Consider the following 26,629-nt stretch of genomic DNA (forward strand, 5'->3'; position numbering starts at 1 on the left):
AATTACTGCTCTTTTCTTTTTTTGCTTGTATATATATTATATTATAAAATAAAAAAAGTTCTTCCAGGGTTTCAACAGCATATCGGAGTTGGCAGAAAAGAGAATCAGGGAACTTGAAGACAAGACAACTGAAATGATCCTAGATGAGTAGCAGAAATAAAAAACAATAATTTAAACAAGAAACAGAGCCTAAGAAACACATGGGACACCATCAAGTGAACCAATATATGCAGCATGGGAATCTCCAGAAGGAGGAGAAAGAGAAAAATGGGCATAAGGAATAGTCAAAGAAATAATGACAGAAAACTTCCCAAATAAGATTAACTTTTAATTTCTCATCAGAAATCATGTAGGCAAGAAGAAATGGGATGCTATATTTAAAGTGCTGAAAGAAAATTATTGCTAACCAAGAATTGTATATCCCCGAGATGGTCTTTCAAAAATGAGAGATTAAGACATTCCCTGACAAAGAAAAGCTATGGAAGGGCATCGACCTATAAACTTATCCCCAAGCAATGCTAAAGGGACTTCTTCTGACTGAAAGGACACTAGATAGGGTTCAAAAGAGCATAAAGAAATAAAGACCTCCAATAAAAGTGACCATATGTGTAATTGTAAATGACAGTACTACTGTATATATTGGTATATAACTGCACTTTTTACTTCTTATAGGCTCTAAAATGAAGATGCATAATATGACAAATCTATGGTTTTGAATCTACAGTGCATAAAGACATAACTAGTAACAAGTACAACAGTAAGGTGGAGGAACAGAAGAGTATAGGGAGGGGCCAAGATGGCGGCTTAGTAAGGAGGGGCCAAGATGGCGGCTTAGTAAGGTACCGCGCGTCTTAGTTCCTCCTCCAGAGCAACTACTATGTGAACAGAAATAGTGCAGAACAGCTCCCGGGACCACGGCAGGGAATGGACACACAGTGTACCCCAGTCTGGACTGGCTAGACTGACTGCGAGACTCTGCTGCGGTGAGATCCCCGAGCGGCGCGCGCTTCCCCGAGCCGCGGCAGCTGGTGGCCAGAGCTCCTCCCTCCCTCCTTCCCAGGCCGGCTGAAAGTCTCGGAGAAGCAAGTTTCCCAAGCCGTGGCGGCCGGTGCCCCTCTTTTGCGGGTGGCTTCCTGGACCAGCTACGAGTCTCGGATCAGAGGGCTACCCAAGCCGCGGTCGCCGGCAACCGGCACCCCTCCCCCGCGGGCGGCTTGCTGGTCCGGTGGCGAGTTCCCCGGTCCGCGGCGGCCGGCAACCGGCACCCCTCCAGGTAGAGGAGGGAATTTCCGACAGTGGCAGGGACGGGTTCCAACCAAACACCAATAGCGGCATTAATAAAGGAGCCACAGGGTCCCCTCAAGCCGCGACAGCTGGCGCCCCACCACGCGGGGCCCCCCGGACCAACAGAGAGAATTGGATCAGAAATCCCCAAGTCGCAGAGAATGGTGACCGGGGGGATCCCTTCCAAACACTTGACTCCCGGGTCCGGCTGGGAAAGGTGCACTCTCCCGGGCCGTGGTGACTGGTGCCCTCCCGCCACGGTTGGCACCCGGGCCGACTAGGAAATTAGGATGGGAGCTCTCCCGGGCTGCGGCGGCCGGCGACCCTCCCCGCTTTCGGACCCCCGGGCCGGCTGGCACTCTTCCAAGCCACATCGGCTGGAGAACCTCCCAAACTGCGAGAGTTTTCCAAAGTTAAAGGACCCACAACACCTTTTACTGGTGGGACCCGCAGACAAACGTGTGCCACGAGCGCCACCTACTGGGCAGGATAAGAAAAACAGAACCCAGAGATTTCACAGAAAAATCTTCCAACCTGTTGGGTCCAACACCCAGGGAAATCTGACTAAATGCCCAGATGCCAGCAGAAGATAATGGATCATGCTCAGAAGATTGAAAATATGTCCCAGTCAAAGGAACAAACCAATAGTTCAAATGAGATACAAGAGCTGAGACAACTAATGCTGAATATACGAACGGAAATGAAAACCTCTTCAAAAACGAAATCGATAAATTGAGGGAGGACATGAAGAAGACATGGGCTGAACAAAAAGAAGAAATAGAAAAACTGAAAAAACAAATCACAGAACTTATGGAAGTGAAGGATAAAGTAGAAAAGATGGAAAAAACAATGGATACCTACAATGATAGATTTAAAGAGACAGAAGATAGAATTAGTGATTTGGAGGATGGAACATCTGAATTCCAAAAAGAAACAGAAACTATCGGGAAAAGAATGGAAAAATTTGAACAGGGTATCAGGGAACTCAAGAACAATATGAACTGCACAAATATACGTGTTGTGGGTGTCCCAGAAGGAGAAGAGAAGGGAAAAGGAGGAGAAAAACTAATGGAAGAAATTATCACTGAAAATTTCCCAACTCTTATGAAAGACCTAAAATTACAGATCCAAGAAGTGCAGCACACCCCAAAGAGATTAGACCCAAATAGGCATTCTCTAAGACACTTACTAGTTAGAATGTCAGAGGTCAAAGAGAAAGAGAGGATCTTGAAAGCAGCAAGAGAAAAACAATCCATCACACACAAGGGAAACCCAATAGACTATGTGTAGATTTCTCAGCAGAAACCATGGAAGCTAGAAGACAGTGGGATGATATATTTAAATTACTAAAAGAGAAAAACTGCCAACCAAGACTCCTATATCCAGCAAAATTATCCTTCAAAAATGAGGGAGAAATTAAAACATTCTCAGACAAAAAGTCACCGAGAGAATTTGTGACCAAGAGACCAGCTCTGCAAGAAATACTAAAGGGAGCACTAGAGTCAGATAAGAAAAGACAGAACAGAGAGGTATGGAGAAGAGCGTAGAAAGAAGGAAAATCAGATATGATACATATAATACAAAAGGCAAAATGTCAGAAGAAAATATTATCCAAACAGTAATAACACTAAATGTTAATGGACTGAATTCCCCAATCAAAAGACATAGATTGGCAGAATGGATTAAAAAACAGCATCCTTCTATATGCTGTCTACAGGAAACACATCTTAGACCCAAAGATAAACACAGATTGAAAGTGAAAGGTTGGGAAAAAATATTTCATGCAAATAACAACCAGAAAAGAGCAGGAGTGGCTATACTAATATCCAACCAATTAGATTTCAAATGTAAAACAGTTAAAAGAGACAAAGAAGGACACTATCTACTAATAAAAGGAACAACTAAACAAGAAGACATAACAATCATAAATACTTACGCACCGAACCAGAATGCCCCAAAATACGTGAGGAATACACTGCAAACACTGAAAAGGGAAATAGACATATATACCATAATAGTTGGAGACTTCAATTCACCACTCTCATCAATGGACAGAACATCTAGACAGACGATCAATAAAGAAATAGAGAATCTGAATATTACTATAAATGAGCTAGACTTAACAGACATTTATAGGACATTACATCCCAGAACAGCAAGATACACCTTTTTTTCAAGTGCTCATGGATCATTCTCAAAGATGGACCATATGCTGGGTCACAAAGCAAGTCTTAACAAATTTGAAAAGATTGAAATCATACACAACACTTTCTCGGATCATAAACGAATGAAGTTGGAAATCAATAATAGGCAGAGTGCCAGAAAATTCACAAATACGTGGAGGCTCAACAACACACTCCTAAACAACGACTGGGTCAAAGAAGAAATTGCAAGGGAAATTAGCAAATACCTCGAGGCGAATGAAAATGAAAACACAACATATCAAAACTTATGGGATGCAGCAAAGGCAGTGCAAAGAGGGAAATTTATTGCCCTAAATGCCTATATCAGAAAAGAAGAAAAGGCAAAAATTCAGGAATTAACTATCCATTTGGAAGAACTGGAGAAAGAACAGCAAACTAATCCCAAAGCAAGCAAAAGGAAAGAAATAACAGAGATTAGAGCAGAAATAAATGAAATTGAAAACATGAAAACAATAGAGAAAATCAGTAAGACCAGAAGTTGGTTCTACGAGAAAATCAATAAGATTGATGGGCCCTAAGCAAGACTGACAAAAAAAGAAGAGAGAGGATGCAAATGAATAAGATCAGAAATGGAAGAGGAGACATAACTACTGACCTCACAGAAATAAAGGAGGTAATAACAGGATACTATGAACAACTTTACGCTAATAAATACAACAATTTAGATGAAATGGACGGGTTTCTGGAAAGACATGAACAACCAACTTTGACTCAAAAAGAAATAGATGACCTCAACAAACCAATCACAAGTAAAGAAATTGAATCAGTCATTCAAAAGCTTCCTAAAAAGAAATGTCCAGGACCACACGGCTTCACATGTGAATTCTATCAAACATTCCAGAAACAATTAGTACCAACTCTCCTCAAACTCTTCAAAATAATCGAAGTGGAGGGAAAAGTACCTAATTCATTCTATGAAGCCAACATCACCCTCATACCAAAACCAGGCAAAGATATTACAAAAAAAGAAAACTACAGACCAATCTCTCTAATGAATATAGATGCAAAAATCCTCAATAAAATTCTAGCAAATCGTATCCAACAACACATTAAAAGAATTATACATCATGACCAAGTAGGATTCATCCCAGGTATGCAAGGATGGTTCAACATAAGAAAATCAATTAATGTAATACACCATATCAACAAATCAAAGCAGAGAAATCACATGATCATCTCAATTGACGCAGAGAAGGCATTTGACAAGATTCAACATCCTTTCCTGTTGAAAACACTTCAAAAGATAGGAATACAAGGGAACTTCTTTAAAATGATAGAGGGAATATATGAAAAACCCACAGCTAATATCATCCTCAATGGGGAAAAATTGAAAACTTTCCCCCTAAGATCAGGAACAAGACAAGGATGTCCATTATCACCACTATTATTCAACATTGTGTTGGAGGTTCTAGCCAGAGCAATTAGACAAGAAAAAGAAATACAAGGTCAAAATTGGAAAGGAAGAAGTAAAACTATCACTGTTTGCAGATGATATGATACTATACATCGAAAACCCGGAAAAATCCACAACAAAACTACTAGAGCTAATAGATGAGTACAGCAAAGTAGCAGGTTATAAGATCAACATTCAAAAATCTGTAGCATTTCTATACACTAGTGATGAACAAGCTGAGGGGGAAATCAAGAAACGAATCCCATTTACAATTGCAACTAAAAGAATAAAATACCTAGGAATAAATTTAACTAAAGAGACAAAAAACCTATATAAAGAAAACTACAAAAAACTGTTAAAAGAAATCACAGAAGACCTAAATAGATGGAAAGGCAAACCGTGTTCATGGATTGGAAGACTAATTATAGTTAAGATGTCAATCCTACCTAAATTGATTTACAGATTCAATGCAATATCAATCAAAATCCCAACAACTTATTTTTCAGAAATAGAAAAACCAGTAAGCAAATTTATCTGGAAGGGCAGGGTGCCCCGAATTGCTAAAAACATCTTGAGGAAAAAAAACGAAGCTGGAGGTCTCGCGCTGCCTGACTTTAAGGCATATTATGAAGCCACAGTGGTCAAAACAGCATGGTATTGGCATAAAGATAGATATATCGACCAATGGAATCGAATAGAGTGCTCAGATATAGACCCTCTCTTCTATGGACATTTGATCTTTGATAAGGCAGTCAAGCCAACTCACCTGGGACAGAATAGTCTCTTCAATAAATGGTGCCTAGAGAACTGGATATCCACATGCAAAAGAATGAAAGAAGACCCATATCTCACACCCTATACAAAAGTTAACTCAAAATGGATCAAAGATCTAAACATTAGGTCTAAGACCATAAAACAGTTAGAGGAAAATATAGGGAGATATCTTATGAAACTTACAATTGGAGGCGGTTTTATGGACCTTAAACCTAAAGCAAGAGCACTGAAGAAGGAAATAAATAAATTGGAGCTACTCAAAATTAAACACTTTTGTGCATCAAAGAACTTCATCAAGAAAGTAGAAAGACAGCCTACACAATGGGAGACAATATTTGGAAATGACATATCAGATAAAGGTCTAGTATCCAGAATTTATAAAGAGGTTGTCCAACTCAACAACGAAAAGACAGCCAACCCAATTACAAAATGGGAAAAAGACGTGAACAGACACCTACCAGAAGAGGAAATACAAATGGCCAAAAGGCACATGAAGAGATGCTCAATGTCCCTGGCCATTAGAGAAATGCAAATCAAAACCACAATGAGATATCATCTCACACCCACCAGAATGGCCATTATTAACAAAACAGAAAATGACAAGTGCTGGAGAGGATGCGGAGAAAGAGGCACACTTATCCACTGTTGGTGGGAATGTCAAATGGTGCAACCACTGTGGAAGGCAGTTTGGCGGTTCCTCAAAAAGCTGAATATAGAATTGCCATACGACCCAGCAATACCATTGCTAGGTATCTACTCAAAGGATTTAAGGGCTAAGACACAAACGGACATTTTCACACCAATGTTTATAGCAGTGTTATTCATAATTGCAGAGAGATGGAAACAGCCAAAACATCCATCAGTAGACAAGTGGCTAAACAAATTGTGGTATATACATACAATGGAATGTTTTGCAGCTTTAAGACAGAATAAACTTATGAAGCATGTAATAACATGGATGGACCTAGAGAACATTATGCTGAGTGAGTCTAGCCAAAAACTAAAGGACAAATACTGTATGGTCCCACTGATGTGAACCGACATTCGAGAATAAACTTGGAATATGTCATTGGTAACAGAGTCCAGCAGGAGTTAGAAACAGGGTAAGATAATGGGTAATTGGAGCTGAATGGATACAGAGTGTGCAACAGGACTAGATACAAAAACTCAAAAATGGACAGCACAATAATACCTAAGTGTAAAGTAATCATGTTAAAACACTGAATGAAGCTGCATCTGAGGTATAGGTTTTTTGTTTTGTTTTGTTTTGTTTTTTTTGTCTGTTTGTTGTCTTTTTTTCTTTTTCCTTTTCTTTTTTTTTGCTATTATTATTATTTTTATTTTTTTCTCTATATTAACATTCTATATCTTTTTCTGTTGTTTTGCTAGTTCTTTTCCTAAATCGATGCAAATGTACTAAGAAATGATGATCATGCATCTATGTGATGATGTTAAGAATGACTGATTGCATATGTAGAATGGAATGATTTCTAAATGTTGGGTTGATTTCTTTTTTTTCTTTAATTAAAAAAAAACAAGTAACAATTTAAAACCACAAATTAGCTTATCCAACGCTATGGAATTTAAAATGTTAATGATCAGGTGCTGAGTTACATGGAACCAATTAGTAGATTGAGGAGTGTTTTCATATTTGTGTTTTAATTCTCCCATTAGCCAATAAGAATTTTAACATCCGTGTGTATGGGGACAGAGATATCACACATCTTGTTTCAACCTTGAAAATCCACATGCAATGGAGATGTAGTTTAGGTTTGATACATTTAGAACTATACTGATAATAGGTTGTTATAAATAAGGGAAATATTAGAAGATTAAAATGAATAAAAACCGTTTGTAGTTGGTTCAGAACTAATCAACTGGTAAACATTAAAAACATTCTCAAACTGTCTTGAATTGATTTAATAGGCATGAAAAGTGGTAGTTAAGTATCTATGCACTCGGAACAGTGTCAATTTGATTTCTCTCTTAAGGTACTAGGACCAGTAATGATTAGAAGTCCTCAAAGAATTCATAGTCTCTACCTTGAGAGACAAAGGAAATAGGTTAGCTCTGCTGTAATTAAGTCATTACCTGGTGAGGGCTTTGTGAAATAGATTGACTGTTGAGTGCACAAAAATATGTGAAAGTCTCTGCAGTACAGGTTTTCTTAACCAACTCTCGTTTATCAATTTACTTGCTAAATAAAGCTTTCTGTCCTGTTAGGTTTGTAGAAGAAATGTCATCATGATGAATTATAATTATAATAATCTTAAATATAGATTCTCAATCTTATGTTAGAGTATAACTGCCATTTTGCTTTATTTGGCATAAAAATAGTTTTCCTAGATTGAAATCATTCTTATTTTCAAAAATAGAATTACACAGGAGTATCCCCTTAGCCCTCCTCCCTCTCTACCACCTCTTCCCCCCGTAACACACATCCACAAATCCCTTTTGCGGAACAGATTTACAGCATTGTTGCTAGTCTGCTGAGATGGGTTTGGGCAGAACCACTTCACAATTTCTTAGGAAGATGAGAGGTAATGACCAGTACCTGAGCTCCTGTCCTGCTATAGTTTACCTAGTAGCTTTTAGGCTTATCAAGATAGCATATTAATTCTAATCTGCAATTGAAAATCTATGGATAAATGTATATTTGGCGGTAGTACCCCTTTTTAGGCTTTAAAATGTGAAATCCTTAGGCCCCCTTTCAAAAACTTGATGCTGATACCAAGTAACATTGGAAAATTAGAGGTCATTTAGTTGATATACCCAAGTTGGAATTTGAGTCTTCACGTACCATGTGAATTTGCAAGCATTTCAGTAAGGGTTAGGATAGAGAAATATCTTCCTTTTTTCTTAAGATTAGAAAGAAAATAAACCTTTATAACCATTTGGGGTGTAATCTAATCCTTTTTACCATTATACTTGGTAATTTTATAAATTTTTGTCAAGGAAAGCTGTCCTCTTTTTGTTTTTTTAAATGTTTCCTGTTATTGGCCTTTTCAGATGTAAGCAGGCGTTCTTTGAAGGCTAATATAATTTGGTGAACGTGAATTCTAGAAAAATGTTAAAAGTGACTATCATCTGTTTTCTATCAGTGTGTGTGTCTGTTGAAATTGAACCAACCAGTGCCCGTGTCCACACATATCCAGCAGTTATATGAGCTATGAAGAACAGAAATTATTTTGGAAAAGACTTGATTTTGCCATTTACACAAAATAAAGCTAGAACACATAACAATAGCCAGGTTTATGTTCTTCTTTTAGAGGGAACAAACAAGAGGTGAGAATGGGAGAATAAAACTTAATGTCATTGGGAATATTTTTATTTTATTTTATTTCCTTAACCTTTTCTTTCCACAATAGTCCAAAAAAAAAAAACCTTCATAGGCTGTCTGGTAGATAATTTGAAATATGAGAAAATTAGCTAGTTTTGATTACTGGGTGTAACGTCGGGTGACTGGGAAGAGCAAGGCAACTGGAGATGGGGAGGCTGTGTCACCCCTCCCAACATGGCTTCTGGGACCGCCCCTTCCGGACACCTGACTTCTGGAGAACCGCCCCTTCCGACCACCTGACTTCCTGAGAACCGCCCCTTCTGGACATCACCTGACCCCCTTGCTTAAAAACCACCTACGCCATCACCCAGGTGCTGACTCATCTCCCTCCATCTTGGTTTTGGTGAGCTAAGTCCGGGAGCGCAGAAATAAACCTGCCCGCTTTAAAAGTTTCCGGGTCTACCGTCCTTCTTTCTCACCCTTTCGCCTCCTAAACCTTTCACTTGGATTTCAGAAAACTTGGATTTTACAGAGGACTTGTCCGGTGTGCCTGAAATTGTGAAGAAGCCCACGAATAAACAAGGAGATAAATCAAAGGAAAATACCAGAGAGATTTTCGGTGGTCCCAAACGAGTAAGTAAAGCACCATCAGTCATTTTTTTATACTTATTGTTGGGGAGTACAGCCTTTGCTAATTTTTTTTAATTTGAAAATTACTACCGAACATTGCAATTAAATGTCTGAAAAGATAACATGTGTCAGTCATTATAATGTGGCCCAGCATAGATAATTCAGACTAATTTGCTTGAGTTTACCTTTTTGGTAAAAAATTAATTCTTTAGTTAAAATTGCTTGGAACGGTGTTAAATTTGTTTTTGAAAATTGAAGTTGGAGGTAGGCAACCTCTTTTGTTCTTATAGGTTGAACTGCTTCTATGCTACTAGAGAATGAGTGTACCCATTGTTTTTGCGGCTGTATTTTTGCTTTTGCACTGTGAGTTGCACCCCCCACCCCCCCAACCCCCCCGAGAGAAAACTTGCTGGATGTTGACAGAATGACAGAGCCTTAACTGCTCTGGGACAGGTTAGTGTGGTATAGGCTTCTGGTTTATATATAAAAGTTTCTGTCATATGTTGATTTCCAGAGCAGCACTTCTCAAAGTGTTCCATCTCAGGAATGCTTTACACTCTTAAACATTGACATTCCCATATAACTTTTGTTTTTGTGGGATGTATCAATACATAGCAGATTAGAAATTAAAGCATATTTTAAAGATTAATAATTCACTACAAATAGTGAACCCAATTCATGTTAATATTTTTAAGAAAAAGTTTTTTTTAATTACGTGCTTCTCTTATGAAAAATGACAATATTCTACCTGGTTATGTGATCATATTAAGCATATTAGTAGTGATCCCTTGATGTAATTTATGTCCAATTTATTTGTTTTTTTTTAAAGAGTGCACGATATTTGTATTGTAGAATGTTTCACATTTAGAATTTATCTGGTTGTTTCCTCAGTGTCAATTAACTTGTTACTCCAGCATATTAAAATAGTATTGTGTCATAGGACACTGGAAATTAAGTCTAGAAGCTTGATAAGGTTCAGGTTAACTATTTCGGTGACAGGAATACTTCAAAGGTGTTATTGCATACTTCATGTTCTTCACATCAGAGCTATGTACCATCTGGTTATTTCAATAGTAATGTTGATTGACCACCTAGTTAAGATTATGATCATCAGGTCTTTTCAAAATAAGGATGTATTTTCCCCTCTCTAGTTGGATTAGTAAATAAGTTCTCAGGTGCAACTTTGGCAGGATGTGCATATCATGCTCCCCATTATTGTTTTACATCATCATTTCAGCATCCATTGTTGAGCTTTGCCTGTATCAGTTTATTAAAGTGAGAGCTGTAGAATGGTGAATTTTCTAGTTGTTATTTTTTCCACATTTAATACATGAAATTCTATAAAGAGGAGTTTTCTCTTTTGCATATTAGTATAGACTCGGAACTTTTGTTTATTAAATGTATTATAATATTTTGGTCTTCTTAAAAAATTATTTGTCTAAGTTATCTTAGATATAGCCATTGTGAACCATTTTGCACTGTTTTTTTTTTTTTTTTTGGCATAACCCTGTCATCTTTGACTGCTTCCCCTTGCTTTTTTTTTAATGGAATTTTATTGAGATATATTTACAAATCATCCAAAGTGTACAATCAGTGGTTCATAGTATCATCATATAGTTGTCCATTCATCACCACAATGAATTTTTGAACATTTTCATTACTATGATCCACAGTACCAAAGATTTAAGATGTCAAATATTTGAATATGACAGTACCAAATAGCCAAGACATCTCTGGATAACCTTAAAATCGGTGAAATTTGGTGGTGCTTTCCTCTCTTTTCTCATTGTGGTAGTTTAGGGAGATGGGCTTTTGTAGCACTTCTCCTGGCTTCACTGGTGCGAGTCTCCCCTTGCTTTTCAAACAGTATGATGCCCCAGGCTCATCTTGTACTTTCCGTTTTGGGTGTGGATGCATCCATTTCTCCAAGGAGCCTTGTTTCTTTTTGTGCAAATTAGTACTTAGAAACCAAGAGCTGAGTGCTCGGTATGTTCATTGCTACTCTAGGGTATCACTACTTCTAGGCCTTTTCATTGGACAGAGCTAGGAAATATGTAGAAATGTAAACCATGATTTCAAATTGTTAGTTTCATTTCAGATTTATTATTACCAAATGTATTTTTAAATATATGTATTTTATTAGAGAAGTAGGTGTGCAGAAAAAATCATGCATAAAATATAGAGCCTGTATACTCTGCCATTAATCACACTTTGATTTATTGTGGTACCTTTGTTAAAGATGATGAAAGAATATTATTATAATTTTACTATAAACTATAGTCCATAGTTTACATTAAGGTCCACTATTTGTGTTGTGTATTCTGATAGTTCTTTCTTTTTTTGTAAGGTTTTTTTCGTTCAGCACAATGTTTTTTTGTTTTTTTTTTTTTCCCATGGGCAGGCATTGGGAATCGAACCCAGGTCCTCTGGCATGGCAGGCGAGCATTCTTGCCTGCTGAGCCTCTGTGGCCCGCCCAGCACAATGTGCTTTTGTATTTGTTTTTTTTTTGTTAGAGAAGTTGTGGGTTTATAGAATCATCATACATAAAATATAGAAATTCCCATATACCACCCTGTTAACACTATGTAGTGGATGTGGTATATTTGTTACAATTGGTAAACACGTTTTTATAATTGTACTTTTAACTACAATCCTATAATCCGTGGTTTAACTTAGAGTTAATTGTACTGTACAGTCCTGTGGGTTTTTTTAAATTTTTATTCTACTAATATATACAACCTAGAATTTCCCCTATTAACCACATTCGAATGTATAATGCAAGAAAATATTTTTATATTTATATAATCCAGTAGTGTTAATTACGCTATTGTGCTGCTGTCATCACCATTCCCTGACTGCACTCCAGCATTGGTAATCTGTATTCTAGTTTCTGTCTATGAATTTGTGTACTCTAATTTTTTTCGAAACAATGAGATCATGCTATATTTTTTCTTAGTGTTTGGTTTGTTTCACTCAACAAGCTGTCTTCAGGTTTCATCCATATAGTAGCATGCATCAGAATGTCATTCCTTTTTTTTTAATGTTTTTAACTGCATAATATAACATATATACAAAGCAAAGAAAGAAAAAAGTAATGATTTCCAAGCACACTTCACCAAGTAATTAAAGAATAGATCCCAGAATTTGTCATGGGCTACCATTCCATCATCAGATTTTTCCTTCTAGCTTCTCCCAAACACTGGAAGCTAGAAGGAATATTAATTTGGTGATTCAGCAGCGAGACTTGTTTTGTTAAATCTCATTTTCTTACATACTCTTCTTTTAATCCTTCTCTCAATCTATAGGGATCTTCAGACAGTACCTGTTCTGAGTTTTTCATGTTGAGAAGAAGTGTTTACGCTAAAGAATAAGGGGATATAATTAATTGATAATCCTGGAGAGGCTGATCCCTCTGAGTTTCAGGGTTTATCTGATCAAGGAACCTTTTGAGCTGTTTTATGACTGAGTATATTCCATTGTATAGATATACCACATTTGTTTAACCATTCAATAACACAGGTTCCTTCCACATTTGGTGCTTGTGAATAATGGTGCTGTGGACGTTGGTGTACAAATATGTGTTTGAGTTCCTGCTTTCAGTTCTTTTGGGTATATACCCAGAAGTGGGAATCCCAGGTCATTTGGTAATTCCATAGTTAACTTTCTGAGGATCACTCAAGCTGTTTTGTGCAGTGGCTGCACCATTTTACCTTCCCACCCATGATGAACTGGTGTTCTCTTTAACCACATTGACTCCAACATAGTTTTCCTTTTTTATTTTTTTAATTGTAGCCTTTCTAGTGAATGAGTAATGGTAGTCATTGTGATTTAAATTTGCATTTTCCTGGTAGCTAATGATTTTCAGTATTTTTTTTGTGTGCTTTCTGGTCATGTGGATATCTTCTTTAGAGAAATGTCTGTTTTAGCCTTTTGACTATTTTGTAATTGGATTGTTGGTGTCATTAAGTTGAAGGATTTCTTTATATATTCTCCATATTAAACCTTTATGGGGTATGTGATTTCCAAATATTGTAGTTTTCAATTGTATTTCTGTAGTGGCCAGTGATGCTGAACGTCTTTGCATGTCCTCTTTGGCTGTTTGTATCTCTTCTTTGAAAAATGTGTATTCAGGTTTTTTACCCATTTTAAAGTCTTTTTGTTCTTGAGTTGTACGATTTCTTTTTCTTTCTTTTTTTTTTTTTTTTTTGGTAGCATTTCTTTATATATTCTGGATATTAAAACCTTGTCAAACATGTGGTTTCCAAATATTTTCTCCCATTCTTTAGGATGTTGTTGTACTTTCATGATAAAGTCCTTTGATGTACAAAAGTTTCAAATTTTGATGGGGGACCCATTTATCTAATTTTTCTTTTGTTGCTTGTGCTTTTGGCATACAGTCTAGTCTAAGAAATCATTGCCTGATGCAAGGTCCTAAAGATGCTTTCCTGTGTCTTCTAAGAAATATATAATTTGGATTCTTTTATTTAGGCCTTCAATCCATTTTGAAGTAATTCTTGTGTATGAGACGGGTCCACCTTTCTTCATTGCATATGGATATGCAATGTTCTAGCACCATTTGTTGAAGAGAATGTTCTTTCCCAGTTGAGTGGATTTGGCACCCTTGTCAAAATCAGTTGACCATAGTTGTAAGTGTTTATTTCTGAACACTCAGTTTGATTCCATGGTCTGCATATTTGTTCTTGTGCTAGTACCCTGCTGCTGTGATTACTATAGCTTTGTAATGAGTTAATAAATCAGAAGTTTGAGTCCCCCATATTTATTCTTCTTTTACAAGATGATTTTGACTATCCAGAGCCTCTTACCCATGTTGAGATTTTGTACTTTTATATTTCATTTGTATTTTTTCACTGAAAATCTTGATGTTCCTAATAGTATATTTGCTTATTTGCTTTATCCTACTCTTTACATTAAGTAATTTTTTTTTAATGTATCAACTGATTTAACCTTTTTTTTTTTTTCTTTTACATGGGCAGGCACCGGGAACAAACCCGGTTCCTCTGGCATGGCAGGCAAGGAGTCTTGCCTGCTGAGCCACCGTGGCCCACCCTACATTAAGTAATTTTTAAGTTATAAAATCAACATTACTATGAACAATAAAAATACTGACTGAAGGTTAAGATTCGTTTGCAGTTCTTTTTCTTCTTAGGTTATATCTCACTAAGAATGAGTAGTCATAATTGTGCCAAAGGTTTCTTGAAGTAGTAATTGGTTTATTATTAATTCAATACTCATTTGAGTTCATTTGTATGTATTTGCATTGTTTTTTAATTCAGTTTTAAAGTTAACATCGGAGTCATTTTTTTCCCCCAGCTATTAACATAGCTTAGAAGGCAGCAAAACACGTGTACTTGACCTGATTATGAAGGAATCTCTCTGGCCTACAGTAAATTAGGTCGTAGCAGACTGTTAGGCCTCAGGCCTATTTACTGCTGATGGATGTAGCAGGATGATGCCGTTAGTATTACGAGAGGAAAATTTAGGGAACTTTTTCCAGTTTATAAAGTCGAAAGAAATATGAGATCAAACTCATGTGAAAGATGTGCTAGATAAAGTCCTGACTTAAAATAGTAAGTAGCCTTAACATTTATTAACCTGAAGAGACTAAATCAGTGAATCTTTTAGTTTCCCTTTTTACCTCATTTTGTTCATTGTTTCAAATATTTTATTTGCCAGAACCTTTATTATAAGTGGGGTTGTGTCAGAAATTCTTCACTTAGATACTACTATTTAGTGGATTGGTAAGCTTCAAAAGTGAAAGTCTTTTTCTTTTTTTTAAACTGAAAAATGCCTTTATTTCTCTCTCATTTTTAAAGCTTATTTTCCCAGGATATTACGTTCTGAATTTACAGCATTTACTCTTTGAGTATTTAAAAGAATGCCATCACTATTTTCTGTGACCTCTTGTGTCCAAAGACAGGTTGGTCTTCATCCGTTATCATTTTCCCTGTGTAGGGAAGATGTCTTTTTGCTCCAGTGGCTCTCATAATTTTCTTTTTCTTAACAGGGGAGAGATACCATGATCATGAAAAAGTGAAACTCCTAAGTGTTATACGACTTTAATGCTTTTGATTCCTAACTCTTATGTGAAATGGACCCTGCATTTTCCTTTAGGATACTACAAGACTAAGAGTTGTTTGATAGATTTTGCATCCGTAGAAAGGAGATTATTGGAAAGCAGATAGGCAAAGTTTTACCTGTTTTGATGAGCATAAAGGAATAGAGGAAACAAATAAATGGTATCAACATTGTTATCTTTTCAGTTTGGTATCATATAGTGCTTTTGGTGTACAGTCTAAGAAATCATTGTTTATCAGAGGAATAGAATCTTAAGAATAAATTCTCTGAAATGCGTATGTGGGTTTTCTGGGATTAGTTCTCTGATCTGATTTTATTTAAATGTTACTAATGACCCTGTTTCCACGTAGTATAGAAGGCACCAGTAGTCCATGACTTACTGTGGCAGAAGAGTTTCCCTCCCTCCCTGTCAGGGTTTCTCAACCTCACTACCATAGACAGTTTGAACTAAATAATTCTTTGTTGTGGGAAGGTGGCTGTGTACATTGCAGGTTGTTGAGCAGCATTTCTGGCTTCTGCCCACTGCATGCCAGTAGCGCAGCCCTTTCCCTCCTACCCTCCTACTTTTAGTTTCAACAACCAAGTGTCTCCAGATATTGCCAAATGACTGTTGGAGAGGAAACCCCTCCCCACATTCATGGTATGTCTGTATAACTGTGTGTACACACATGTACATACATACACACTCCACTTGGAAGTAAGTTGTAGACCTGATGATCATTATCCTTAAAATTTGTGTTTTCTGAAAACAAGAGAACCTATCTTTAGCCATCATAGTCTACTCATCACAATCAGGAAATTAACATTGATATGATAAAATCATAATCTACAGATCCCATTCAAATTTCATTAGTTGACTCAACAATGTCTGTTACAGCAAAACAAATAACTCCCTGTTCTAGTTTGCTAGCTGCTGGAATGAGATATACCAGAAACAGAATGGCTTTTAAAAAGGGAAATTTAATAAGTTGCTAGTTTACAGTTCTAAGTTCAATAAATGTCCTAATTAAAACAAGTCTAAAGAAATGTCCAATCTAAGGCATCCAGGGAAAGAAATCTTGGTTCAAGAAGGCCAGTGAAGTTCAGGGTTTCTCTCTCAAGTGAGAAGGCACGTGGCAAACGCGGTCAGGGTTTCTCTCTCATCTGGAAAGGGTTTCTCTCTCATCTGCTAGCTTTCTCTCCTGGCTTCCTGTTTCATGCAGCTTCCCGGGAGGCATTTTCCTTCCTCATCTCCAAAGGTCGCGCTGCTACGCTACTGGTGGACTCTGTTTCTCATGGCTACGTCATCCTGCTCTCTCAGAATCTCTCTTTTATAGGATTCCAGTAAAGTAATCTAGACTCACCTAGAAATGTGTCCATCTAATCCACCCTAACAACTGCTCTTGATTGAGTCACATCTCCAGGGAGGTGATCTAATTAAAGTTTCAAAGATACAGTGCTCAATAGGGATACAGTACTGAATAGGGATTAGAAGAAACAGTTGCCTTTACAAAATTGGATTAGAATTAAAACATGGTTTTTCTGGGGTAGATACATCCTTTCGAACTGGCGCACCCCCCTTCTCCCACATCTCCCAGGCAGAAAGCCCTTGATACAGTCCAGAAATCACGTGTTGCATTTAGTCGTCTCAGGTTTCTCCCCTCCTTCAATCTGGAAGAATATCCTTGTCTTTCCTAGTTTTACCATGGCTTTGATATTTTTGAAGAATTTGGGCCCGTTATTTTGTATATTATCCCTCAGTTTGTCTTCTCTGATACTGCTTCTTCACGATTCTGTTTAGATCACACATTTTTGGTAAAAATACCCCAGAAGTGATGCTGTGATCTCACTATATCATATTTGGTGGCACACAATATTTGTTTGTACCACTGTCACTGCTGATGTTAACTTGGATCACTTGGTAAAGATGGTATATGCCGGTTCCCCAAGCATAAAGCCAATTGATAACATTTGGTAGGAAGATCATTTGTGAGTATGTGAATATACTCTCCTCATCTATTGGTGATTGGTGCCTGAAACAATTTTTATTAAAATGATTGCTGACTGTGATTTCTGATTACATCATTTCTTGTACAGTTATTAGTTGGCCTTCTGTGAGGTAGAACTTTCCCTTTCTCCACGTATATATATATATATATATATTTATATCAATATGAATATGTATTCCAGTCATTTATTACTGTTAGTTATTTAAATGATATTACCATCATTTATTTTGATAGTTTGATTTGGCCAACTTATGGATGTTTCTTCTAGCTGGTTCCTTGACCTGTCCCCACAATTTTCTGAGCATTTCTTTGCTTTCTGAAATACTAAGATATTCCAGGCTCATGATATATTACCCAGTCCTAGAATCAGCCATTTGTCTGAGGAGCCCTGTGTTTTGTTGTTGTTGTTCTTAGTGAAGAATGGTATTTAGAAATAAAGTTCTGGTACTTTAGGTATGGTCATTACTTTTGGAATGTGATTGCTACTAGGCCCTCTCAGCAACCAGAGCTGGGAAATATGTACATGTATGTAGATACTAACCCTCTCAGATATATGCAGATCTACTCTAGGGCTTCTCTGACTTGACAGCTAGTTAACATGTAAATGTATGTATGCACACACACCCTATTTCTTGATCTACCTATGTGTATTCGGAATTCACACCGATAACTCCAGTTTCTATCCAGCACCACACGTTTATTCCAGCCTTCCAACTTCCCAGTTTTACTTCCCTTTGCCAACAGTGAGAATATCTGGTTCCCATTAACCTCAACATTATTTACTTATTTTCTCATTCCTCATGTTTGTAACTAATTTTCTGATCTCCCTTCTTCACTGTATTAGAAAGCATGACTTTAAGCATGCCATCTGTGAGAATTTTCTCAGTCCCTCACCAGGGATATGGTGAAAGGTTGTTTATACCAGGATTGAAGGCTGGCTAGGAAACAAGATGAGGAGGGTGAAGGAAAAATGTGGTAAAAACATAGTTGAAATGATTACTCAGAAAGTTGTCTTTGCTAGGGGAAAAAAATGAAGATCGGGTTTGAGGAATTGTCTTGGAAAATCTGGGTTAAAGGTAATCCTTTTGTTTTTAAGTTGCCACTCTAGTTCTGATCGCAAGTTATAGTTTCTCTGCATCCCATTATTTGCAGTTGCCATATATGGATTTTTTTCTACCTGTCCTGCTCATAATTTGATCTGTAGCTCTTCTTTCAGCTGCTGCCCCTCTGCCCTACTTGTAGGGCATTTTCTTCTTTGTAAGGCATTTTCTCGTTTATTCAACCTGAACCTAGGACACTGGCCATGTTGTTTTGCCAGTTAATATTGATAACTAATCATTGGTGAAACTAACCATAATATGAAGCTCAGCTTCAACTCTCAGATATTTAGACTTTCACTTTTATCATGTCCCTGTGGTTTAGGTTGGTCCATCTGGCACTAGCTTTTATCTCATTCTCTAAGGAACATTTTGGACTTTATTTTTTTCTTCCCTTCTGTCACTCAATATGACACTGGATAGTGGGTTTTCGGGCAATTGAATTAAAATTTCATAAGTCATGGTTATATTTTTAATTGTATTAGAAAGTTATAAATGCCTGAAATAGCAGTTTAAAAATTGTTGTAGTTTTATAAACTCATTTTTTTCCTCCATAAAATAAGTTTATATAGGTTGTCCACGTAAAACGAATCCTGCAATTGAAGAGACTTGAGAAAGAACAAGTAGTCCCACGTCCTACCTAAGAACAGATGTTCCTTTCACAGTATCCTGCTTTAGTAGTTAGAACTCACTCTCAAAAGGCAATTTATTTTTTGTCAAATGGTTTTACCTGTTATTACTCCTTTCTGTGTCTCAAAATTCACTGTCGATCTGGGATCAAGTCATCAAGAATGTAGTGTGAGATCTACTATATTCCCAATAAATGGATCTAAAGCCTGTAAGAAGAGAGCGTCTGGCCAAGTGGTCTGGTGATGAGGGGTACTGGAAGAAGTATAGTAAAGGTAGTAAAAGCCTCTACCGCCCCTTCACAGCTCATCAGTTGGAGATCTGGAGAATTGTTGAAGCTGAGCAGTTTCAGTCTGAGCCTAGGTGTATAGGTCAGTTTGTGTTGAATTTTCTTCTTCATTGTTTTTTTTTTTTTTAATTTTTTTTATTAATCAAAAAAAAGAAAAGAAATTAACACAACATTTAGAAATCATTCCATTCTACACATGCACTCAGAAATTCTTAGTATCATCACATAGATGTATGATCAACATTTCTTAGTACATTTGCATCGATTTAGGAAAAGAACTAGCAAAACAACAGAAAAAGATATAGAATGTTAATATAGAGAATTAAAATAATAATACTAATAAAAAATATATATATATATAAAAAAGGAAAAGGAAAAAAACAAAATCAAAAGATACAAACAAATGAACAAACAAACAAAAAACTGTATTTCAGGTGCAGCTTCATTCAGTGTTCCAACATAGTTACATTACACTTAGGTATTATTGTGCTGTCCATTTTTGAGTTTTTGTATCTAGTCCTGTTGCACAGTCTGTATCCCTTCAGCTCCAATTACCCATTATCTTACCCTGTTTCTAACTCCTGCTGGACTCTGTTACCAATGATATATTCCAAGCTGATTCTCGAATGTTGGTTCACATCAGTGGGACCTTACAGTATTTGTCCTTTAGTTTTTGGCTAGACTCACTCAGCATAATGTTCTCTAGGTCCATCCATGTTATTACATGCTTCATAAGTTTAGTCTGTCTTAAAGCTGCATAATATTCCATCATAGGTATATGCCACAGTTTGTTTAGCCACTCGTCTGTTGATGGACATTTTGGCTGTTTCCATCTCTTTGCAATTGTAGATAATGCTGCTATAAACACTGGTGTGCAAATGTCCGTCTGTGTCTTTGCCCTTAAGTCCTTTGAGTAGATACCTAGCAGTGGTATTGCTGGGTCGTAATCCATTCTGCCAGTCTATGTCTTTTGATTGGGAAATTCAGTCCATTAACTTTTAGTGATACTACTGTTTGGATAATATTGTCCTCTGCCATTTTGGCTTTTGTATTATATATATCCTATCTGATTTTCCTTCTTTCTACACTCTTCTCCATACCTCTCTCTTCTGTCTTTTCGTATCTGACTCTAGTGCTCCCTTTAGTATTTCTTGCAGAGCTGGTCTCTTGGTCACAAATTCTCTCAGTGACTTTTTGTCTATAAATGTTTTAATTTCTCCTTCATTTTTGAAGGACAATTTTGCTGGATATAGAAGTCTTGATTGGCAGTTTTTCTCTTTTAGTAATTTAAATATATCATCCCACTGTCTTCTAGCTTCCATGGTTTCTGCTGAGAAATCTACACATAGTCTTATTGGGTTTCCCTTGTATGTGACGGATTGTTTTTCTCTTGCTGCTTTCAAGATCCTCTCTTTCTCTTTGACCTCTGACATTCTAACTAGTAAGTGTCTTGGAGAATGCCTATTTGGGCCTGTTCTCTTTGGGGTGCGCTGCACTTCTTGGATCTGTAAATTTAGGTCTTTCATAAGAGTTGGGAAATTTTCAGTGATAATTTCTTCCATTAGTTTTTCTCCTCCTTTTCCCTTCTCTTCTCCTTCTGGGACACCCACAACACGTATATTTGTGTGCTTCATATTGTCGTTCAGTTCCCTGATCCCCTGCTCAAGTTTTTCCATTCTTTTCCCTATAGTTTCTGTTTCTTTTTGGAAATCAGACGTTCCATCCTCCAGTTCACTAATTGTAGCTTCTGTCTCTTTAAATCTACCGTTGTAGGTATCCATTGCTTTTTCCATTTTTTCTTCTTTGTCCTTCATTCCCATAAGTTCTGTGATTTGCTTTTTCAGATTTTCTGTTTCTTCTTTTTGTTCAGCCCATGTCTTCTTCAAGTCCTCCCTCAGTTTATTGATTTGGTTTTTGAAGAGTTTTTCCATTTCTGTTCGTATATTCAGCATTAGTTGTCTCAGCTCCTGTATCTCATTTGAACTATTGGTTTGTTCCTTTGACTGGGCCATATCTTCAATTTTCCGAGCGTCATCCATTATTTTCTGCTGGTTTCTGGGCATTTGATCAGATTTTCCTGGGTGTGGGACCCGGCTGGTTGAAAGGTTTTTCTCTGAAATCTCTGGGCTCTGTTTTTCTTTTCCTGCCCAGTAGGTGGCGCTCGTCTGTCTGCGGGGCCCACCAGTAAAAGATGCTGTGGCTCCTTTAACTTGCCAATCCAAATCTCGCAGTCGGCCCGGGAAACCGCGCGTGGAGGGGGGTCGCCGGCCACCGCTGCTTGGGGGAGTGCTGGTCCAAATTGCCCAGCTGGCCCGAGACGCCAAGCGTGGCGGGAGGGCCCCACTATCCAACGTTCCCAGTCAGACCGGGGAGCCACGTGCGCCAGCCACCCTGGCCGGGAAAACGCACGCCCCTCGGGTATCTCACCGCAGTGGATTCTCCCTGCCCGTTCAGCCGTTCCAGAATGGGGTACGCTGTCTTTTTGGTCTCTGTGGTTGCTCCGGGAGCTGTTTCGTATTGTTTGTGTTTCTTTAGTTGCTGTTCTGGAGGAGGAACTAAGACCCGCGTGTCTTACTCAGCCGCCATCTTCTCCGGGAGCCTCTTCTTCATTGTTTTTAATTGGCACATACTGCATGGCTTTCACAGTGCGGGGTACTGCGGATGCAGAAAAAATGAGATGAGTGTCTTAAACAGGCATTATTTCTGTTTTGTGAGGTAGAATGCTTTTCCCTCGTTGATCTGTATTAACATAAAGGCTTAGGGAAATGTAAATTATTTTCTGTGATCTAATTTGTGTGTGTTTTTTTGTTTAGTATTTTATTTGGGGAGGATTTTTATAAGGAATAAAAGTACTGTTAGTCTTTTTCTTTGTACAGATCCTTTAAAAATAGAAAATATTTCCCTGTAACTTATTCTCAGAAAGCTGTGGTTTGAGATGAGAAAATGTGATTGGTTAATCTAGATCCTGACAAATTTGATATACATTGGACACAGTCAGAGTGTGTATATATATGTGTGTGTGTTATAGGACATATTATAGTTTGGAATTTCATTTGTTTTTGCAATTGGTAATAAATTTTGAGTTCATCTAAGACTCAGACATTCAGAAAATCTTTGCTAGGCTTTTCTTAGTACTCTGATGACTTCATACTAATGACCACAAGTTAATACAAGAAGTATATATAATGTTGCATATTTTTTGAGAGTAGTACCACAATTTTTTTATTAATTAAAAAAATTAACAAGAAACAAAACAATAAGATATCATTCCATTCTACATATATAATCATTAATTCTTAATATCATCACGTAGTTGCATATTCATCGTTTCTTAGAATGTTTGCATCGATTTAGAAAAAGAAAAAGACAACAGAAAAAGAAATAAAACGATAATAGAGAAAAAAAAGTTATACATACCATACCCCTTACCCCTTGCTTTCATTTACCACTAGCATTTCAAACTAAATTTACTTTAACGTTTGTTCCCCCTATTATTTATTTTTATTCCATATGTTCTACTGTTTTGTTGATATGGTAGATAAAAGGAGCATCAGACACAAGGTTTTCACATTCACAGAGTCACATTGTGAAAGCTATGTCATTGTTCAGTCATCATCAGGAACCATGGCTACTGGGACACAGCTCTACATTTTCAGGCAGTTCCTTCCAGCCTCTCCATTGCATCTTGAACAACAAGAGTACCACAATTTTTTTACTTTAAATTTCCATTTATGGAAATACATAATCTTTTACAATATTTGTGTGATTGTGAAGACCTTGTGTCTGATGCTCTTTTTATGTAGGGTATGAACAGATGAGTAAAAAATATGGATAAAAAATAAACAGATAATAAAGGGGACAAAAGTAAATTGGGTAGAGGAGGGGGCCAAGATGGTGGCTTAGTGAGGTGTGGATTTAGTTCGTCCTCCAGAGGAACAGTACAGGAACAGTACAAAACATCTGCTGGGGCCATGTCAGTGACTGGATACACAGCATACCCCAGTCTGGACCAGCTGGACTGGCTGTGAGCCCCCCCCAGAACCGTGAGTTCCCCAAGCCACAGTGGCTGGCACCCCTCCCCCATAGGCTGCTTCCCAGAGGGGAAAGGAGAGGGACTTTTACCAGCAGTCAGGGCTTAGCACAACCAAGCTCCAAATGTGAAATTAACAAATTCTGACTACTAAAAAGAGGTCCTGCTCTGAAAAGGATTTTTTTTTCTTTTTTTGTGGCTGTGTTTCTGTGGCTTGACTGCTTTTTGAATACAGCTGCAGGGCTTCTCAGGCTCCAGCTGCCCCAGGCATGGGCAGAATTAAGCTGTTGGAAAGTTTGTCTGAGCCTGTGCCTTCCCCAGGAGAGGGGTGGGGCCCAGCTCAGGTGGAATCTCTTCCTCAAGGAATTCAGACACCAGGGTCTGGAAAAGTGAAGTGATTTAAGCCAGCCTACAACCTCTCCTCTGTCTCAACCATGCCCCCAGCAGGGAGAGTCTGCTGAAGTTAAAGGTACCACATCAGCTTTTGCCCGTGGGACCTACAGATCGAAAAGTGCCACATACTGGTAAAGATAGGAAAAACATGGAGTCCAGAGGCTTCATAGCAAAGTCTTTAAACCTGCTGGGTCTCACCCTCAGGAAAAACTGATGCAAGTGACTCTTCTCTCTTGAGAGGAAGCCAGTTTGGTCTTGAAAAATCTGACTGGGGTCTGTAATACCTAAGTAGACCCTCCTAATGGGGGAAAAAGGTACCATACAGGCAGGGCAAGAAACAAGAAAACAAGAACTGAATTCTGACCTGTGAAACAAAACCTAAGCTAGAGGTCTAGAGTAAGCTGAACTGAATGTCAAGAGAACAGAGAGACAACAAAGTCATCCAGCAAGAAAATCCTAGGTAAAAAATTGTAGACAATCTCCAGAATAAACTAATTAAGGAAATTGAATGCCTAGACGCCAGCAAAAAAATAAATCATGCTAGGAAAATTGAAGATATGGCCCAGTCAAAGGAACAAAGCAATAATTCAAGTGAGATACAGGAGTTGAAACAATTGATTCAGAATGTTTGAACAGACATGGAAAACCTCATCAAAAATCAAATCAGTGAATTGAGGGAGGATATAAAGAAGGCAAGGAATGAACAAAAAGAAGAAATTGAAAGTCTGAAGAAACAAATCACAGAACACATGGGAATGAAAGGCAAAGTAGAAGAGATGAAAAAAACAATGGAAACCTACAGTGTTAGATTTCAAGCGGCAGAAGATAGGATTAGTGAGCTGGAGGACAGGACATTTGAAATCCGACAAGCAAAAGAAAATATAGGGAAAAGAATGGAAAAATATGAGCAGGGAATTGAGTGACAACATGAAGCGCACGAATATATATGTTGTGGGTGTCCCAGTAGAAGAGAAGGGAAAAGAAGAAGAAAAACTAATGGAGTAAATTATCACTGACAATGTCCCAACGCTTATGAAAGACTTAAAATTACAGATCCAAGAAGTGCAGTGTACCCCAAACAGAATAGATCCAAATAGATGTACTCCAAGACACTTACTAATCAGAATGTCAAATGTCAAAGAAAAAGAGTCTTGAAAGCAGCAAGAGAAAAGCAATCCATCACAAACAAGGGAAGCCCAATAAGGCTATGTGTAGATTTCTCAGCAGAAACCATGGAGGCGAGAAAAGAGTGCTATGATGTATTTTAAGTTACTAAAAGAGAAAAACTGCTAACCAAGAATTCTGTATCCAGCAAAATTGTCCTTCAGAAATCAGAGAGTAATTAAAACATTTTCAGACCAAAAAAATAACTGAGAGAATTTGTGACCAAGAGATTGGCTCTGCAAGAAATACTAAAGGGAACATTAGAGACAAATAGGAAAAGACAGGAGAGAGAGGTGTGGAGAAAAGTGTAGAAATGAAGACTATCAGTAAAGGTAAAAAGAAGAAAAATTAGATATGACATATAAAATCCAAAAAGCAAAATGGTAGAAGAAAGTACTTCCTTGCAATAATAACGCTAAATGTTAGTGGATTAAACTCCTCAATCAAAAGACTGGCAGAATGGATTAAAAAACAGGACCCATCTATATACTATCTACAGGGGGTGCATCTTAGACGCAAAGATAAACACAGGTTGAAAGGGAAAGGTTGGGAAAGATATTTTGTGCAAACGAGAATCAGAAAAGAGCAGGAGTAGTCATACTAATATCCAACAAATTAGACTTCAAATGTAAAACAGTTAAAAGAGACAAAGACGGACACTATGCATTAATAAGGTAAATTGGGTTGATAGAAATATTAGTTAGTGCTCAATGAGAGTGAGGGGTAAAGGTATGGTATGTATGAATTTTTTCCTTTTTATTTCTTTTTCTGGAGTGATGCACATGTTCAAAAAAAATGATTATGGTGATGAATACTGAACTATGTGATGGTATTGTGAGCCATTTGACTATATACTGTGTGTGAAATGTTTATATCTTAAGAATGTTTGTATGTTAAGTTTTTTCCCCCTATTTATTTATTTATTTTTAATCCATATGTATTACTTGTCCATCAATAAGGTAGACAAGAGGAGCATCAGACACAGGGCTCGCACAACCACACAGTCACACTGCGACAGCCATATCATCATGCAGTTATCTTCAAGAAACATGGCCACTGGAGCACAGCTCCACATTTTCAGGCAGTTCCCTCCAGCCTCTCCATTACAGCTTAACTAAACAGGTGATATCTATTTAATGTGTAAGAATAACCTCCAAGACAACCTCTGGACTCTGGAATCTTTCAGCCACTGATACTTTATTTTGTCTCATTTCGCTCTTCCCCCTTTCAGTCAAAAAGACTTTCTCAATCCCTTTTTGCTGAGTCTCAGATCATTCTAGGATTTCTGTCCCACATTGCCAGAAAGGTCCACACCCCTGGGAGTTATGTCCCACGTAGACGGGGAGGGCAGTGAGTTTGCTTGCTGTGTTGGCCGAGAG

The 26,629-nt window shown here is 37.6% G+C and overlaps 1 long non-coding RNA gene across 10 annotated transcripts in view; it reads left to right on the plus strand.

The window, feature by feature from the left end:
• The first annotated feature begins 9,213 nt into the window (after window positions 1–9,213).
• LOC143653556 (uncharacterized) overlaps window positions 9,214–26,629 on the plus strand; it is a 62,641-nt gene continuing 45,225 nt past the window's right edge. For 4 of the 10 annotated variants that reach the window (XR_013161370.1, XR_013161366.1, XR_013161371.1 and 1 more), the window contains exon 1: window positions 9,255–9,568. This is a non-coding gene — a long non-coding RNA (uncharacterized LOC143653556). Of the gene's footprint in view, window positions 9,569–26,180; window positions 26,373–26,629 lie in introns of those variants that run through there. The other 6 variants (XR_013161365.1, XR_013161364.1, XR_013161367.1 and 3 more) reach the window with 6 other exon arrangements.

Source organism: Tamandua tetradactyla, chromosome 13 (assembly GCF_023851605.1).
Source record: "Tamandua tetradactyla isolate mTamTet1 chromosome 13, mTamTet1.pri, whole genome shotgun sequence".
NCBI classification, from domain to species: Eukaryota; Metazoa; Chordata; class Mammalia; order Pilosa; family Myrmecophagidae; genus Tamandua; species Tamandua tetradactyla.